Source organism: Sodiomyces alcalophilus, assembly GCF_042370955.1.
Source record: "Sodiomyces alcalophilus JCM 7366 unplaced genomic scaffold ACRALscaffold_1, whole genome shotgun sequence".
NCBI lineage: Eukaryota > Fungi > Ascomycota > Sordariomycetes > Glomerellales > Plectosphaerellaceae > Sodiomyces > Sodiomyces alcalophilus.
The window spans coordinates 1,218,619-1,238,946 of NW_027263532.1; positions in this window are offsets into that span (position 1 = coordinate 1,218,619).

Genomic DNA, 20,328 nt, shown 5'->3' on the forward strand with positions numbered 1-20,328 from the left:
AACCTAACCCTTTAATTAATCCCGTCCACCTTATAATAATATACCCGTAGTCTTTTACGAACTAAGAGGCCTAGTTATCTTTAGATAAAGCATAACTCTCCTAGGTCTCCTTTATTTATCTCCCTTACTATAACTATACTATAATAAAGCCTATCCGTAGACGCGTATACTATAATAGCACCCTAGGCGCGTCCTTTATTAACTAAATAATCGTATCGTAGAAACCTATAATAGGTAGTCGTATCTAGGTAAAAGGGGAAGGAATAATATAAGTAGGGCCTATATTAGGTTATACGACTATTCTAATATAGGACTTTTCTATCTGCCTAACTTATCTTATTATTTTCCTCTTCCTTACCCTTTTTTATTTACCTATCTATAATAATAATAATAGCACCGCTATTATAGTAAGTTATCTATCCTTGTCTATATTAAGGGTATCGACTTATCCTATCCTATCGACTCTTTATTAGGGTATATATTATCTCTGCGTAGTATCGTGTATCGTCTTAGTCGCGTATAGGAGTAAGGCTGGCTTAGGACTTAGCTAATATCGTGGTAGATTATTATTATTATTAGCACTATTACCACCACTATTATATAAGTATTATATCCCTTTCGCGTGGACCTTAGGCTAACTTATAGTATTAAAGCAGACCACTATTATATAATAGCGCCCCTAGCTTTAGTTAAGAAGTATAAAAAGTCCGGCGTGGCCGGTAAACCTAAGAAGTCCGGTAAGGCCGGTATAAAGTCCGACGCGGTCGGTATTAAGTCCACTAAGGTGGTACCTAAGGTTATCGATAAGAAGATAACTAAGACTACTAGGAAGAAGGCACGGCGGGCCGCTAAGAAGGCTTAGGCTAAGGCTAAGGCCGCGGCTATAGCGGCTACTCTTAAGTAATAGTAGTAGTAGTAGTAGTAATAGTAGTCTAACTCTTTATCGGACTCGTTATTAGATTCGTCTTCGGATTCGTCGTCTTCTTCCTCCTTAGAGGATAAGGTTATTAAGTAGCTGGGCATAGCGGCTATTCTAGCTAAATAAGCTATATCGGTTAAGACCGTTAAGAAGCCGGCTATTATAGCTACTCCGGTTACTAAGTCGACCGACCCTCTCCCTTTAAGGCGTAATAATTCGCTATAGGGTACTCTTAAGCCCCTTGGTGACCTAGAGGGTGTCCTTAACTATACTAGTTAGGATATTATTATAAGCGGTAGTGCTAATAAAGCTACCCTTTTTAACGATAAGGAGGCTAACTCCGATAGGTCGTTATTATCGGAGTTTGTTTTATCTATAACCGGGTTTAGCGATAGACCCTCGGACTTTAGCGATAGCGATAGCGTTAAAATACCGGTACGTCCCGTTATTTTAGTTAGGTTAGGCCTAAAGCTTTATACTCCTTATAGGCGGTGCGCCCGTATACTAGGTTCCCTGGTATTACGTAGCGATAGCGTTACCGGTCCTATTACTATACGGCCCTGCCGCGGTAGTAAGGTATCTAATAAGTGCTATTACTACTATAATAGTAATAGCCACGACTATAAGTTAGTACGTCTATATCGCTATAGTCCCCTTTACTTTAACCGCTCCTAAGGTCACTAACTAGATATATAGCTTTTATTATAGGCGGAGCGAGTAGCTAAAAAGCTATAAAAGATATTAATAGCGGCTATACGGGGCGGTAGTGGTCTAGACGACTAGACGTCTATAAGTTAGCCTAATATCCTTATAAAGAGCACCGCTAATATATATAAGCGCCGGGCCTACCGGGTCTAAACTAAGCTATATCGGGCCCTTAAGGCTATAAAAAATACGCCTAGGATAATAAGGGGTTCGACCCCGTGGCGTGTTATCGCTAGGAAGAGAAGGAAAAGGCTAAGCGTAAGAGGCGCGATACTCCTATTCGTACGGAGCGTTACCTAGCCACTATTACCCGCCACTTAGGCTAGTTAGTTAAATAAAATTCGAAGTTAGCCGGTCTTTGTAAAAAAACCGGCCTAAAAAATAACTAAGGATATCTTATAGTAGTCGTTAGGATCGGGCTAGGGGGAGTTTAGGGGGGGGGCGTTAGCGTTTTCTTTTTTTCTTAATTTTTCTTTTTCTATTTTTTTTTCTATTTTCTTCCCTAGACCTAAATAAGAAAAGTCCCTACGGGGCGCCGACGATACTATTAGCTAGTCCTACTCCTTCGATTATAATACTCCTCGATAAGCGTATTAGGGAGATATCTTCGTGGTTCCTATATATTATATTTATACTTATACCCGGCCTACTTAATAAGGTATTCGCGCCTATTCCTGTTATAGCGATAAGCCAGGACTTCCTCCACCTCGTATTTATCCGACTCTTATAGTTCGACCTTAACGTCCGCGGGTATAGGCGACCTGCCATCCCGAGACTTCTATGGTTCGAGGAGTAAGATCAGGAAAACGTTATAAATCTTTATCGACTCCGGGAGTTATAGCTTATAGGCGAGCCTATACTAGCCTATTACGGAGGTGATCTTATAGGGGCTAAGGAACTTATCTAATAGTTTCTTATTAGGGCGATGTTACTTAATATTCTTCGAGGATAGTAGTATATAGTCGCTAATCTTAAAACGCTAGGCCGCCTGGCCGGCGTTATAGTACCGTTTATAGGTGGTTTAGGCTTTCCTAATAAAGACCTTTATAGCCCTACGATTTGATATAAGGTGCTTTACCCTTTATTCGGCTATAGCGGCACGAACCTTACCCGACTTATATATCTATATATTATATAGTCCGCGTAGGTTAAAACCTATTAGCGTAATAAAAGGGGTTTACCGGATAGCTAAATACTATATAGTGTTATAAGTAAACTAGGCTAGAGGTAGCTAGTTAACCTAGTCGTCCTATTATAGGGCACCGAATACCCGTAGGAAGTGCTCTAAGTTCTAGTTTTATCGTTCCGTCTAGCTATCCGTCTAGGGGTAGAACGCGGTTAATAACCGGCGCTTAACGCTTAGGAGGCTATATAGGGTAGTCTAGAACTTATTAGTAAATAGGGACCCTTGGTCCGAAACGATACTATTAGGTAGGCTATAGATACTAAAAACGTGCACCTATAGGATACTAGTAAGACCCTTAGCTATTAAAGAGCTGTTATAGGGGATATAGATCGCGTACTTAGTATATCAATATACTATAACTAAGATAGAATCCCTTTTCTTTCCTTATAAGGTTATAGGGGGGAGGCCTATTATAAAGTCTATTAAGATCTCTTAAAACGGCTATTCGGGTATAGGTAGAGGTGCTAGGTACCTAAAGGGCTTATACTAGCGCGGCTTAGTCCTTTAATAGATATAGATACTATACGTAGGCACGAACTTCTTAACGTCTCGCGAAAGGTATTCCTAGTAATAGGACTCGGAAATCCTCTTAATCGTCTAACCTAACTTATAATAGCCCGTAGTAAGCGCGTTATAAAATACCTAGAGGACCTTATCGCGTAAACCTAACTGGTTCGGTATAAAGAGACGGTCCCTAAAGTAGACCGTACCTTAACTATTATAGGACTATGGGTCCGTTAAGTTATCCTTCGATGCTAAGGAGATATAAAAGGGATCGTCCTTCTAGGCAAAGATAATCTTATCCTTTAGGCTAGATAAACCCGAGGGCTTAGGTATACCTCGGGCCCTTATAAGGCTAATAACGAACTTTTTAGTAAATCCCTTAATAGGCTTCTACCGCTCCGCTTTAAAATCTACCTAATCTATAATAAGCTACGGCTTCTATAAAAGCCTATCTACGGGGTTCTAAACGCCCGGGCAGTAACGAATCTTAAAATCAAAGCTTAATAGCTCCTTTAGCTAACGGGTATATTAAGGTTTAATTCGAGGCTTATTTAGTAGATACCGGTGGTTTAAGTGGTTAGTTAGCACCTTTACTAGGGTTTAACTATACGCTAAATAGTGGCGCTACTACCGGAATACTTTAACGATCGCTATTAACTCGGTATCTAGCGTCGGATAGTTTAGTTCGGGTCCCCTTAGCTTCCTAGATAGGAACGCCACGGGTCGCTAGGTTCGGTCCTTATACTAGCTAATTATAGCGCCTAGTATAAAGTTAGACGCGTCGGGTTCTATACGAATAGGCAGGGCTAAGTTAAAATACCGTAGTATAGGTGCCGACTAGAATAACGATTATAACTTCTTAAAAGCGGCCCTCTCTATATCCCCTAACTAGAATATACCTAGTCTGCCCCCTAACCTTAATAGGTCCGTAAAAGGGGCAGCGACCTTAGAGTAGCCTTTAATAAAATATCGATAAAAACCGGTAAAACCTAGGAAGACCTGAATCTTTTTAACGGAAGTGGGTTCCTCCTAATCCTTAATAGCCTCGACCTTTTTCGGGTCTATAAAGACCCTATTAGGGCTATATATAAAGCCTAAGAACTCGACCTTTTACGTCTCGAACACGCACTTCTAAGGGTTTATAAATAAGGACTATTCCCTTAGGCGTATAAGGATCTCCTTAACGTATACGCGATAGGTATTAAGGTCCTTACTATAAATCAGGATATTATCTAGATATATAACGTAGATAGTATCGATAAGACCCTTTAAGGCTTCGTTAATATAACGCTAGAAACTAGCGGGGGTATTATATAGACCGAAGGGTATTACTAAATACTTAAAGTATCCGTACTTAGTTCTAAAAGCCGTCTTCTACTCGTCCCCTTCTCGAATTCTTAAGCGATAGTAGGCGTCCTTAAGATCTAACTTAGTATAAACCGTAGAGGATATAAGGCGGTTAAGGATCTTATATATTAGGGGGAGCGGGGTTCGGTCTTTACGGGTAACCTTATTAAGACCTCGATAGTCTATATATAAACGCAGCTATCCACCCTTCTTTAGTATAAATAGGATCGGGGCGCCCGCGGAGCTTATCGATAATCGAATCCACTCTTTAGCTATAGCCTCCTTAATATATTCTCGTAGGACGGCCAGTTCTTACTCGGCTAGGGGGTAGATAGGGCCGAATAGGGGTGACTTACCTTCCTTTATCTCGATTATATAATCCTAATACTAGTAGTGAAGAAAGGCGAAGCCGTTACTATGCAGAACGGCTTAGGCAGTGTGATCTCGGATAAGTCTTCGACGACAGGAGTGCTTAAGACCACGAAGTGCTTATAACCAAAACAACACACATAACAAGGAGACCTTTAGAAAAGGTTCCTAGAGGTGCGCGCTACTCTGATTAAGGCAACGTAGCTTAAACAAAGTGAATATAATAATCGTGGTAAAACTTAGGGTTAAAAGGATAATAATTATATCGGATAATAAGCATCCTCTATATCTAGGTGGCGTCGCCATGTATATATAATATACAAGATAAATAAAAAAAAAGATACGCGCGTCCTATAACGTTACGTGATATCCTAACGACATAGCACTAGGTCTCCGATCCACCCCTCTATAATCGGCCCCAGTCATCTTACTCACGTCCTCGTGGCTATAATAACTCCAGATATAATCAGGTTACCCTGATTAAGCTAAGTATAATCTAGCAGAACCATTCTAAAACTCACTTACGCTTACGAAGAGTCCGTCCGCTAACTATATAATCCTCCTTCTCGGTATATACTCGCTCTATAACGGCTATAACTATATCCTCGTCCCACTTAATCCTAGTATTATATCGTAACTATCCTTCCCAGGGAATCGCGCGTAAAGGCGGTATATATAAAGAACTATTAACGGCAGCGTTATAAAGTATCGTATAGTAAACACTATTATATAAGTAAACCTAGTCGTCCCGGGAGAATAAGCTAGGCCTAATCGGGCTAACGCGAGAGTCTATAGGGCGAGGATTATATAATCTATAGAATAGGTGACTATAAGATATCTCGACACCCTTATCTTACTCCTCTATATCCTTAATCCATTTACCCTGGATATTAATCTTCCTAGGCTACACTAAGACTTTCTTTAGCGATATCTAAATAACCTTATAACTATTTAAGTTAATACTAACGAACTTAGAAGGTTTAAAGGACTTAGGAGTCTTCTTAGGACTCTTCGTGACCTTAGTGACCTTCTTAGGCGTAACCGGTACCGAAGGCTTCTTAGAGATATTCTTAGGCGTCTTAGGACGCACCGGAATACTAGCATCTTTCTTAGGAGTGCTCCTAAGTAGCGCCTAAGTCTTCTTCTTAGCCTAATTAAAGGAACCAGGGATAGCGGGCTTAGACTTAATAACAGGTTTATTAATAGGGGTGAAACCTATACTCTTAGGAGGAGGTGGCTAAGGGGATTAAGGAATCACCGGGACCATTAGTGTCTTTTAATAACTAAAACCGAGGATCGCTCTAACGTAAAATAGCCACTCTTCCTTAATATAATAAGTATAAGCTACGCTATTATTCCTATAGCAACGTCTTTATACGAACCGGTAAATCTTAGAGCTTTAAGGGAATAAGTAGCCCTCTTAGATAACCGCTTATATCTACTCGATAATAAAAAGGCCGTATAAGTAATTATTAGTCTAATAAGGGCTAGGAATAATATAGAAACGGCGTGTAAGACTAGAGACGGCCTTATTAGGTGCATTAATACTATATAGCTAACCTATAGCGTACTTAAATAATCATAAAAGGCGATCTTTAGCATCACTAGTATTCTAAATACTATTATACCTATATATACACTATATCTCTTAATCTATAATCAGACTAATAAAGTGGTTATTAAAGTAGTAAATAATAGGGATAAAACGGCTCCTCTTAATACGGTTAATTTCCCCGAGTAGTTAAGGGGAGTAGACTATAGTACGGCTATTTAGCTCCTAGTAAGGCGTAATACTAATCTAGGCTATAGGACGGGTATCCCCTTATCTACGCTTAAATATAGCACGTATTATATCTTCTAAACTGCCTCTTTTAAGCCACCTTTTATTTATTAGGTTATAGTAAGTCCTAAAAGAAGACTACACTGCCGGGTAAATATCTCCTAGTCTCTCGCTAAACGTGCTTATTATAGGAATATAAGGCAGTATTATATTAACCGTGGTAATATTAAGTTCGCTATCCACCGCGTTCTTAAGAAGATATTAGACTACACGTATATTATCTTTAGGCTATTAGGGGAAACCTATAAAGGGGGCGGCGTTATCGGGGATATTAAATAGACGATACGGTAATCCTTATATAGGGAACACCTATCGGCTATTATTAGGGTTATTAATACGGCGGGGGCGTATAGTCTTATCGATAATAACACGGGTAATAGGGATAATATTAGCGGTAAGGACGGGACCGGCGGGAGCCGGCTCCTAGTAGTTAGTAAGGGATATAGATATTCTTAATATCTCTATTAGCCTAATCACGGTAACGTGTAGGTAAAGGATATAGGGGAAATATATAAGGGTAGCGGAGCAATAAGTGATAAAGAAATAGCTAGCGGGGTAAGTTAGAAAAACGAACTTAACGATATAGGAAAAGAGAGGAAGAAAGGGAAAACGGGTTAGCTAGAGGTGGTGATAAGGGATATATATCCTTTATCGACGTCTAATATTTCTAGGCAGTGCCTCCCTTATAAGACTAGCTTTAACTAGGGTTTCTATTACGGCTACTAGTTAAATAGGGTCGTGATTATCAAAGAAAGGGCAATCCTAATACTATTTATAGTTTTCGGATAAAAGTAACTTAGTGAATTAGGCGCGGGATCTAAATACGGAAATCGGCTTACTATATAACCGATCTAATTAGATAAAAAGATTAGATAGTACCTTTTCTATTATACCTATAGTCGTAACTATATAATAAAGCGACGCAAAGAAGGTAACCGTGAATCACGCTTAAAGCCTAATCTTTTTAGCAACTTAAAATAGGCTATTTATTTAACCGCGCCTCCTTAAGTCACTAAAACTATAAATCGCTAGGCCACGTTACCTATTATTAAGGGATATAAGGCGGGGGCTGCCGGCCAGAGGCGTATCTTTTAGGCTCTATATCTTCACCTTATCTTATAACTCAATATCGTGTTTTCCTATAAACTTCTTATTATTAATAATAATAAGATTATCGATATATCCGCTAAAGCTCTAATCACGGGGCTTAATAACCTTAGCTCTTATAAGCGTAAGAAAGCTATAGCTTATTAGGAGTCGGTCCGTCCTATACCGTGCTTTTAGTCTAAGACACGACTTATCGTAGGTACGGTTAATAAGTATAATGTTTTTACGATGGTTTAAGATATAATAGTAAGTTCTCTTTACGCTTTTAGTCGTGTTACCCTAATTAGGGTAAGCTGATATTATGGATACAGGCAAACTCGTACTTTATTTAGTATAAAGTGGCTAGTAAGGGTGGCGCTTTATACGTCGAACTGGATTTCGTGGGCTAAGTTATCTAAGGTGACTCTAAGGCTGCTATTATAGGCCGGGTATAGGATAGCCTGCTAAATCTTACTAATAAAGACGTGGAATAGGAGCTATTTAAGAAGGTAAGGTCTAATAATAGTTCTTCTCTGTTTTATCGCCGTGTATTCGTGGCTAAGGACCTCGCTAGTCCCTAAAGGGAGTATATTATAAAGACAGTAACCCGAGCTTATACGGTTAGAGCCCTAATTATCTAAGGGTTCGGGGTTATTAATAAGGTGCCGTGCTAGTATTATAAGGAGCGGTGGTCGGCTATAAGTGATCGGGTTAATAATAAGATTACTTATCCTTTCTTCGAGTACGTATCGCTTTAGCGTAATAATCGATTTCCGGACTACGCTAACTGCTATTTTTATAAGATAGCTTACACGTATCGTGATAACAAGCTCTAAAAGCAGTTCTATTAGTCTAATCAGGAGGTCTTATAGCTAGATAGTGACTATACAGGTATTAGTTACTCTAATCTATATACTAAGGACTCACTAGTACTGCTATAATCCGTTTACGACGATAAGATACGTCCACGGCTATCGCCTCGATACGGCGTCTTTATAATAAGCACTATTACTCTATACTATAAAAGTGCTCGGTAGATACGCGACGTTTATAAAGGAAAGGGTCTTAAACCGTGGGACTATATAATAGCATAGGTCCCTATATTAGCGTATAAACATAAGGATAATCTTAAGAAGTTCTATTATACTATTCAGAATAACCCGACAAAGAGGGATTAAGAAGAGATAGTGGAGTGGTATTATATTCCCTTTATCTCTAAGGCTTAGGTTTAACGGTATAAGTCGGAAGTATACGGCCTTAGTAATAACGACTATAAAAGTAAGCCGGAGTAAAATATAGATAGGTGATTCGGATAGTGATTACTATAATTAGGGTAACCTTAGTATAATTAGGATATTTTTATTTCGGTGCGCGATATAAACGGGTAAAGGAAAGGTAGATAAATAATAAATATATTTAGTGGATATATCTTTACGGTGTCCACTTAGTTAGTATATATAAATAGAAAATAGTAATAGTAAAATATAAATAAAAGGAACTAATAAATAAAATAATAAGTGGAAGGGCGTGTAATAGGGTAATTAGGGTAATAAAGGGTAAACGGGAAAGAAATAGGAAAAAGAGCGAGTAGAGGAGTCCTAAAAGTAGTGTTTTTGTTTTAGGGGGTAGTGGTTAGTTTTCGACGATAAGCAAATAGCGGTGCCTTATATATCCTCGGCCCTAATACTACACGTAAGACTCCTATTAAGTACAGTATTACCACGATTAGGTTAACTAGGTAGGAAGTAATAGTAGGGGATAAAGTATAGGGTCCTAGTATAGTCCTTATACTTACTTAGGTTAAAGTCAGGATCTCTAGGGATATAGACTTCGACTCTTCCCGACTACGTCGCTTTCCGGAGCTCCGCTTCTAACCTCTTATAATACTCGCTTAGTATATCCCGGAGTCTCGCTAACCGTTATAGGAGTGCGTTAATAGTCTAATTAGGGGAACCTGCGTTATCTTAACGCTTATTATCCTCGGCCCTAGTATCTTTATTAGTGGATTTACCTAGGAGGAGGGGTGCTTTAACCAGCTCTTTATCGATAAGGACGCCGCGGGCAGGATACGTAATTATTAGTTCCCTAGCGTAGTCCCTTTCTAGTATCGTCTAGTCCTCCGGCTCCTAGTATCCGTCTTTATCCTGGATAAATTTCTTAAGGCGGTTAGCGGTAAAAGTAACGCCCTAAAGCTCTTCCCCTAATAAAGTCGATAACCTAAAGGTCTTATTATCCTAATTAGAGGATATAATACGAAATAGGCTATTCTAGCGGTAGTCTAGCTTCTTATCGCGGCTTATATCGATAGCCAGCTTAGTGTCGTGTACGAGGACGAGGTCGCCGACTTAGAGCCTTTACTTACGCAGGGTCCTAACTCTTAAACGGTTAATAGAGTCTATCTTCTACTACCGTTACTTATTAACTATATCGGCAGCAGTCCTCCGGTCAGCTTCTAACTAGGCGAAGGCCCTTAGGCGCAGCAATATCTCTTCCTCGGGGGTCTTAACGCGGCCCTAGTCAAGCACTCTCTAAGTAAGGCAGGTCGTCTTAATAGGCGTGATAGCCTTATAACTATAAAGGAGGTAAAAGGGGGTCCTCCCGGTAGATACTCGGATAGTCGTGCGGTCTACGAAAAGGACTATAGGCAGGATTTTATATAACGTACCACGGTAAATCTTCTACTAGATAGTAAGCGCGTAGGCGATAGGCTTATACCCTACCTTATTTAGGCTATTAGCGCGGGGGTAGTAAGCAGAGATAACCTTACGCTTTATTAGGTACGCCCGATTCAGCTCGATCACGCTGCCCTTATTCTTAGGTCCTCCGTCCACGATAATACACTAGTATAGCCTATACCGGCAGATAACGTCTTCCTATAGGAATATCGCGACGGCTCGCGATATATTCTTTTATAATAAACAGGCTTCAACCTATCCCGTGAATATATATCGAGCCTCTACTAAATAGTAGCCACTAAGATACTAGATATCAAGACTTACCTATATAAAGGGGAGGGCTTATTAAGGCAGTTAAGTAGCGATTAAGGGATCCTCGCGTACTTTACCTCGGCGGCTCTAATACTCGGCGTATACTTCGATAACCTCCTTAGTCTACTTATAAATACTATCCTAGGTGTATAAGGGGGTAAGCTTCTAGTATATCCTATCCCTTACACGATAGCCTAACTCGTTATAGGCTTTCCTAATCAGGGCAACCTAAGTCTCTTTATCGTTAATCCACCTTTTAGGAGTCGAATCTTTCTTAGTGACTCTCGTCTATAGCAGACCGTCCTTTATAAAAACACGGGTAAATCGATCTTTAACGCGGCGGGCGTTATAAGGGTCTATCCTAAAGGGTATCCATAGGCTTATTAAATACGAGGCCACTTATTAAGAGAACTAGCTCTAGGTAATATCCGGGTCTAAAACGTCTTCGGCTAGGGTAGGGTTATTAAACCTTTTATCCGTATCTATAAAGAAGATTCGGCTATTAATAAAGTTATTAATATCTCCCTCTATAGCGTTATTAGCCTAATTAGACGGAGTGGCAGGTATCCTTAAAAGTCCGTTAGCCGTAATATTCTTAGTTCCCTTTATATACTTAACCTCGAAGTTAAAGAGTCGGATCCAGGTAATCCACCGAGTAATAAATACGCTAGGCAGGTCCGTGGCAGAGCCGCTAAGCTAGGACACTAAGGCTTAAGTATCTGTTTCTAGTATAAAGCGGGCTCTATAAAGATAGTTACGGAGTTAGCGAAGCACCTTTAATACTCCCCTTAGCTCTAGCTTACCGGTATCATAGACCTTCTTTACCGGGTTCTATCTACCGCTTTCGTACCGGGCGATAGCTCTCTTCCCGTTAATATACTAGCCTAAGATCCTGCCCTAGCCCTTAATATATACGTTAACGATAATATAGATAATACCAGCCCCTTTACCGTACTTAATAATAATCAGGACCGGTATAGAGGTCAGGGTAACCTTAAGAGTGTTTATAGCGTACTACTAAGGTTCGCTCTATAGGAAGGTAGAACTCTTTTTTAGCAGGTCTATTAGCGGCCCCGCGATAATAGCGAAGCGGTAGATCCAGATACGGTAAAAGGTGGCGAGACTAAGAAAAGAACGGACTTTAGAAACAGTCCGATACTTCTACCACTTAGTTAACTTAGCCACCTTAGCCTGCTTAGAGGAACGGCTATCGGTGCCGTATATATAGCCCACGATAATAGCCGCTTTCTAATACTATTAGCTTTTAGCGCCAGCTATAGTGCCTCTAGCGAGCTCCACGTTAAGAAGGACTCTATCGATATTACTAATATACTCGGCTATATAGCGGCGAATTCTAGGTCTAATTAGGGCATCGTTATAAGTAGTAGTCGGCCCTTTAACCGCGATATCGTTAATAAAGGGTTAATAGCACTAAGGAATAAGGTTATAAAGGATACAGGTTATAGTATATATAAACTAGGCCACTAAGTTAGTCGCCCTTTACGGAAGGGTATATATCCTAAAAAGTCCTAAAACCGTGGCGAAGGTTATTAAGTCCCTTAATTCCTTATTAAGGGTGACCTAATCGTAGCCGGAGAAGAAATCCAGAAGGGAAACTATCTTATATATACCGAAGTCCTCGGAAAACTCGTCGGCCCTAGGCGGGATAAAGGTATCGTGTAGGGTAATAGTATTAATCTTAGTAGCAGAGTTAATAAGGCGTATATTACTATCTTTCTTTTTCACGAGGAACCAGGGGTTTCGGTAGGCCGCGTAGCTTTCCTTAATAACCCCCTTATCCTTCCTATCCTTAATTATCTTAACGATAACAGACTCTAGGGCTCTAGGGATCGGGATCCCTTTCGCCTACTATGCCTTATATAAAACCACCTTAATCTTCTATAGCGGGGCGACTCTAGGGTCGAGTCTCCCGTACTCTTACTAATCCTATATAAGGGCAGCTTCGCGGTTTAGGAGGGTCTTTATTAAGAGCTCCTTTTCTATAGGCAGCAGATAGTTAGTAGAGTCTAAGATATCTTTAAGTCGCTTTTCTATAAGTCTCGAGCCAGGGGTAATCTTAGAGAACTTTAAGGTGATTAGGCTAATAAAACGGTTATCTTCTTACTCCTATATATCCTCGGGGATTTCCGCTAAGATCTTCTGCTTCTAAAGGGGGTCGCCTTCGGGGACGGAATTATCGGATAGCGCGTTATTTATAGGGTGAATCTTAAGGGCTTTCGGCTTATATATAGTATAGATAGCCTGATTAGGCTCGTGATATACTTCCTTAATTAGGTCCTAGTGCTTTCTTCTCTTCGGGGTCTATAGCTTCTTTACGGCCACTACGGCGGCGCTAGTAATATACGCGTCTTCGGCCCTTAGAGCCGATAACGCTAACGACTAGTAAGACTTCCACGCCTCCGACTTAAAATTAGCATAAGTGATTTAATATAAATTAGGCTAATTAGGGTAACTACGATAAGGATTTATAGAAAAATATAGTGGTGGTAGAAGAAAACGGTGTTTATGGTGTTATCGGGCTTCCTTATTATATTTCCTATACCCTCGGCCCTAATTCCGTGGTATCGCCCTTAAGGCCACGTATACCCTTAGTAAAAGTGGCTTAATCTCCTTAAAGAACACGAAGGCCACTAAAGACGCCGTGTCGGCGTCCCCGATCATGTATTAAATCTTATCGCCCTCCTCCAGGATATCCAAAGGGTAATAGTTAGCCTTTTCCTTAATAGATAGTAAGGCAGCGGCCCTAGGCTAATAGGTAGGGTCGCTATCCTAAAGCTAATATTAATTAGCCTAATCAGACCGATCTTTATCGATCCGACGCCTCTTATTAGCCTTATAGTTCGGCTAGCTCTAGTTCCTCGGTATCTCCTTAATCTATTCGCGGTAGGCGATAGGTATAAGAATACGGGTATTACCGAGCATAAAGTCGGTATTAATCCACCTATCCCGGAAAGAAAAGGACGCTTTAGTCTCCTGGATCTATAGTATACTAAGTAGTATATCGGGCCCTAGACCGGGGAGGACTTAGAAGTTAAAAACGCCGCTTTACTCGCCGACCTATAAACGTTCCTCGAGGTATCTAGTACACGGTTACCCCTCCTAGTTATTAACGCCCTTAATTCTAATCTCGGTCTAGCTAATACGATATTCTAAACCGAAGCGTTTAACGGTGGCTATAGAAATAGTATTAAAGGTAGCCCCTATATCGATAATAGCCTTAATAAAAACGTTAGGGTTATACGTCACGGCACCCTTTCGAGTAAGCCGGCACTTTAAGACTATATGCCGGGTAATAACTAGGGGGTTATTAGTTTTAGGGACTACCTCTCTCTTTACGATAATAAGGGTACTTAAGTTAGTATTATCTAGTCGGGCGAATAAGACGGTGTATCCCTTTAATAAAGGTAGAGGAGGGGGTATACTAGGGGGACCTTATCTATTAAGGAAAAAGGCTTTATTAGCGGTTAGATAAACGATCTCGCGCTACGGTTAACTAGTCTCGGCGGCGTATATCCTCTTATTATTTCTTAGCTTTATATCCGGGTCGGTAAGAAAGTGGTACTAGACAGGAACCTTTATACGGAGGTCCCTGATTTGCCTATCCAGATCTAATCAAGCTTACTCTATATCGTAAGGCTAATCCGCGGAGTAGCTAGGCTTACGTTTACTAATAGTCTCTGGTTGCTATTACTTATACTATGTCGGCGCTTCGTCTATATCCACTTCTTTATCGACGGTTTCCGTTATAAGTGGAGTCGGGACCCGGTAGCCTAGACTAGGGTTTAACTTCTACGGGGGTTATTTAATAACCTAATTAGGGAAACGGACGGCTTTAGGAGTGGCTTTAACGACTCTCCCGCTCCTAGTCGTATAAAGAGGTTATAAGGGGGGCTACTCTCTCCGAGTATCCTTCGACGCGGTATAGATATCCGCCTACTAATAATCGGATATAATAGATATAAAATTAACGCTAGAGCTCGCTACGGGAGCCTTAGCCTTCGCTTCTTCCTCCTTTAGCCTAGTATAATATTCTAACGTTACTCTTATAACGTCTTCTATCTTAATAGGGAGGCTTCCGGAATTAGTGCTAATATAGTAGGCTTTAGCTAGGTCTTTATACTTCCCTTAAAGGCGCGTGCTAAGCTAGTAGAGGACGGACCGCCGGTACGGCTAGTCTTACTGCTTAAGGTATATATCCTAGGGGCAGGGCTGCTACTCGTTATTCTGGTCTAAGGCGAGGTAGTCGGGATACCTAAACCTGACTAGGTGCTGGGTCTTATTTAGCTATAGTACCGCGTACTACTCGTGGCGGTAACGCTCCTGCCTATAATAAAAGCAACGGAGGGGTAGTTTATTAATAGGGTGGTATTATAACGGGCCGCCGGAACAGGGGTAGGAATTCTTATTCCTATACCGCGGTAGCCCTCGCCTATACTATATATCGTCCTTATATATACTAACGTTAGTCTAATTAGGGGTAATATAATAAGTTACTAGAGCGGCGTTCTGCCTTTCCGAAGTGGATTACTTTATGGCGGCGTAGAACGGGGTCTTTAGATAAGGGTCGGTAGCGAGGATCGCGTTAACCTTATCGGCTCCTACTCGACGCGAGAGGGCCACGACTTAGGGAACCGCGTTCCTAATAACGCCCGTACCGTTATAAACCATAAAGATAGCGCACTTCTCTAAAAGCTCCGTTAACTTATCTATATCGCTCCTTATCTATACGGCCGGCTTAGGCACTATAGTAAGCCTCCGTAAAATAGTCGGCGTATACGTTATCGGGTTAGCCTAATCAGGCCGAGGCGTAATAGCTAGTATCGGTTTAGTAGTTAGCGTAGGAGTAGGAATATCTATAATATTCACTACTTTATTAATAGGCCGCCCGTCGGCTACCTAGACGTCTTCTGCCTACTCTTTTAGTATATCCGACAGGTCGTAATACCTATATAGCCGGTTCTTCAGGTCAACGAACTTATACTTTATCCGATTTATAAGCTATATATTAATATCTTAGTATAGGATAGCGAGGAAGATATTATAAAGCTTATAGTCCTCGATAAAGGTGCCACTAACTTCGTTAGCTCTTAACTTCTATACCGTGACGCTCGTTAATAGTCGTTTAACTTATTAGACTATCTTAACCTTTTTATGCTTATAAGTAAGTCGTAGTTAGCGCACTTTATCGGATAGGTCGAGCTACTAGTCGGGGTCTAGGTAGGAGTATTTATTAATAAGCCGCTGCTTTAGGTTCTTCTATCGGCCGCCGGATACTTCGACTAGTCGGATTATCTTATTAACCGTAGGACGGATATTAGCCTCTGTAAACAGGCTAATATAGGAGATTTTATTAGCCTCGCTAAGGCGGTTAAGCTTAGCGTAGTCTTAATAATCCCTAAGGAAGGTGGATAGGGCCGTCCTATTAAAGCGAGGGGCTCCCTTAGCAAAGGGGTTTAGGGGCGCGCGAGACGTAATAGTAGCTTTATCCCTTTTATCGTCGTACAGGCTAATATACTAGTAGATAGCCGCGAGCGTCTCTATAGTAAGGTTCGCCTTAAAGTTCTTCAGGACATCGTCAGGGGGCGGGACTTCTATACTAGGAGCGTGGGCCTGCTAGGGAGCGCTTAGTCCGGGGGAAACGGGGGGAATAGGGGGAACTAGCCCGCCGCTAGGGTTCGGGTTGCCCTGACTAGGCGAAGGGGAAGCCGATACGGCTCCGTAGCCGGACACCGGGGCGCCCTGACTATAAGAGACGGTTATTAACGGGCCGATACCAGGGTCTGCGTCCCTTTACCTAAGCGAGGCGGTTAGGAGAGGAGGGTTAGCCGTAGGAGCGGCGTTACCCTAATTAGGCGTAACCGTGGTCGCTAGGGTCGGGATAGCCGTGTATATACTATTATCGTTAGGCTTAGAGTCGCTATAGACTATAACCGTAAGGGGGGGGTCGCGATAGTTAGTCCACTACGAGGCCGTTATATTATTAAAAGGGGGGGGTTAATCTATTATAGTTACTGGTTTAGGCAGATCAGGGGAATCAGAGTCTTTAAGAAAGAAAGGGTTAAGAAACAAGAAGCAGTTATGCATTAAGTCTATAAGTCTAAGGATAATTCCACTTAGCGATAAGGGGTAGGAGGAGCCCTTTTCTTAGGGGCCTTAAAGGATATAATATAAGCACTCTCCGCCGAGGCTTAGGAGGGAACCTACTATAGTTAGACTAACGGAGATACCTATAAGGAATAGGATAAGGTATCGCTAGCTATTATAGGAGATTAGTTTAAGTCGTACCCGGGATCCACTAGCAGGTTTACTTAACCGCCGGGTCTATAAGGGCGCGGTATCTCGGGGCTCCTTAATAGGCTTTTCTAACCATCGGGGCCTTATATAACTAGATTTTCTTAAAATTCTCAGGGCTAGGGACTTACCGCTATTTATATAGGCCTTTATTACCCTGATTATAGTAAGGTTAACCCTACGCCGTCGTTATTTCGTGCTTAGTGGGTTATAGTAAAAGGTTTTTTTATATCTAGGCTCTATGGCCCCTAATAGTCTATGTCCGTAGCTTTTCCTATTCTAGTAAGGGAGCGCGCCCTCCGTGTCTGTGTCTATGCTATATCCGGAATCTGTCTTATAGTTAATCCATTCTTTATTCTATTCGTCGTACCTTTTTCTTAGCTATCTCTCGCTTTTCCGTCCACCTCTACCTCGTCGGCGGTAGGGGCCTGTCTCTCTATCTATGGCTCTTATCTTATTTTTAGTAGGGAGGATCCGTCCCCGTTTTCTGGTTATTAGGTTTTATTAAGGCCACTTAGGGGGGGCAGGTTTCCTAGGCTATTATCGTAATCTCCGTTCTAATTTTAAATATTAATACTTTATTTTTAGTCTTAGCCTCTTAGCCGTATACTTCCCTCTTTACTCCTATAATTAACGTGTAGTTCGTTTAGGTAGGCCGGAACTCCCCTCGAGTACTTTCGGTTACCCTAATTAGACGATCAGGACTTCCTAGGCACTAAATAGATCCGCCTCCGAGCACTAATTAAAGAAAGGCGAAGCCGTTATTATACAGAACGGCTTAGGCAGTATAATCTCGGATAAGTCTTTGACGACAGGAGTGCTTAAGACCACGAAGTGCTTATAACTAAAATAATACATATAATAAGGAGACCTTTAGAAAAGGTTCCTGGAGGTGCGCGCTGCTCTGATTAAGGTAACGTAGCTTAAACGAAGTGAATATAATAATCGTGGCAAAACTTAGGGTTAAAAGGATAATAATTATGTCGGATAATAAGTATCCTCTGTGTCTGGGTGGCGTCGCCACGTATATATAATATATAAGATAAATAAAAAAAAAGATACGCGCGTCCTGTGACGTCACGTGATATCCTAACGATATAGCACTGGGTCTCCGATCCACCCCTCTATAGTAGGCGGGTAAACGGCCGGCCTTTATAATATCGAAAATATCTAAAAACTCTTAATAATACTCGGGGATAATATTCCCTAACTCGTCCTCGTCTAGTAACTCTTAATACGGCCCGGGATTAAGATATTCTAGGATCCCTTTATTTAGTTAGGTCGGGTTAGGGGGCACGGGGGGTATAGGTTATAACGGGTCTAATTAGATAATAGGGATTAAAGGACTATTAGGTAACGTATCCTTTTCTTCCTTAGTAGCGTTCCACTTTATACCGATAACTTAGCCGATACGGGGGGTACCGGACTTTATAAGGCGGATAATAAGCTATATATACTCCTTCGCCTTCTTTAACTCTCTTCGACCCGGGACGCCTTAAAGGTCCTCTTACTAGAGTCGATATATTTATTCGCCGGACTAGAAGGAGGTAACGAGGTTATATTCTATTAACTAAGGTATACCGAGGATAACTTAGGACTTATCGGGGTTTATATCTAGTACTTCGAACTTAATCGGATATATCCGGGTCCGGTCCTAACTATCCGTGACCTTAATATACGTCTTAAAGGACCCGATAAACTATACGTCGACCCTAGGGATAACCTATCTAAGTCGCTTTGGTGGTCCTAGGGGACTATAGTTAGGAGGCAGGGCTTTTTAGTTAATTAGGTTAACCTCGGCGCCTTTATTAAGCTTAGCGCTCCGGCGGCCCTATCCGCCGCTTAACCGTAACTCTAACTTCGCCTTAATCGCGCCCTTATTAGCGAAGAACGGCTAAGATAGCGGCCCTTCCTAGGCCTAAGTCTATCTAATAACAGGGTGCCTTGTGTTAACCGGTAGGTTATTCAGGTTCTAACTATTAGAGTATCCTAATAACTAACCTAACTTAGAGGGCTCCTTTAGGTATTCGTTCCGGTAATAACCCTTTTTATTATAGCTAAAGTATATAACGCCGCTATTATTACGCCTTTTAGGAGGCCCGGGGGCTTCTATATCGTTTATTTCGATTAATTCTATAAAACCTTAAGGAGGTATAAAGGGCCGAATAGTTATAGTGCGGGCCCTATTAGGGGCCCTATTACGCCTATGCTTCTCGTTATAGGGCTACCTTAGGCGATTATTCCGGGGCGTCTTTTCTTTATTCTTATATAAAAGAGTAATCTCTGCTTATTAGGCTATAATACCTAACGCCTTATTATTAGTAGGGATACCGGCGGCCACGATCTAGTTACGTAACGGCTTATTAAGCTTCGTTAAGATTAACTATATACGCTACTTATTAGGGAAGGGTAAGGATACCTTGTTAAATAATAAGTCTAGCCTATTAATAAACTTAGCGTAGGTCTAATTAGGTTTCTATATAGTCTAGTCCGAAAATAGCTTCTTAGTTATAGATATTTTACGGGTTTTATTATTAACTAACTACTCGGTTAGGAAGGTCTTAAGGTCCTCCTAGGTAGCACCTTTAGTCTTCCTATAAACGCGCTTATAGTAGGCACGCTATTAGGATTTTATAATCTTTAGTAGCAGGGTAAAGGTAAGATAGATCTTCTTTGCTTCGGATAGCTTAACCTCGTTAAGTATAAAGCGCTCCTTAATTTCTTCGATAAACGTCTAGAACTGGTTATAGGACTGCCTGTCCTATTTAGGGAGCTTCTACGGGACCTTATACTAGCTTTTACGGGAGTCCTGAAGAAAGGCGAAGCCGTTACTATGCAGAACGGCTCCGCGTAGGGCTAAAACAAACAACCAACTAATAGGCTAGCCAAAGGGAGGGTTAGGCTCGTCACGGGTCCGTATCTAGAGCTAAACGGGTCCCGAGGAGACGGTCGCCGGGCCTTTAGAAGGGTCGGTAGTGGTCCGATTAGGGGAACGAATAGCTAAGATAGGTAGGCGGGCCTACGGTCGGCTCTTCTGGATCGTCTAGATAACCAAAAAGAGAAGGATAATGTA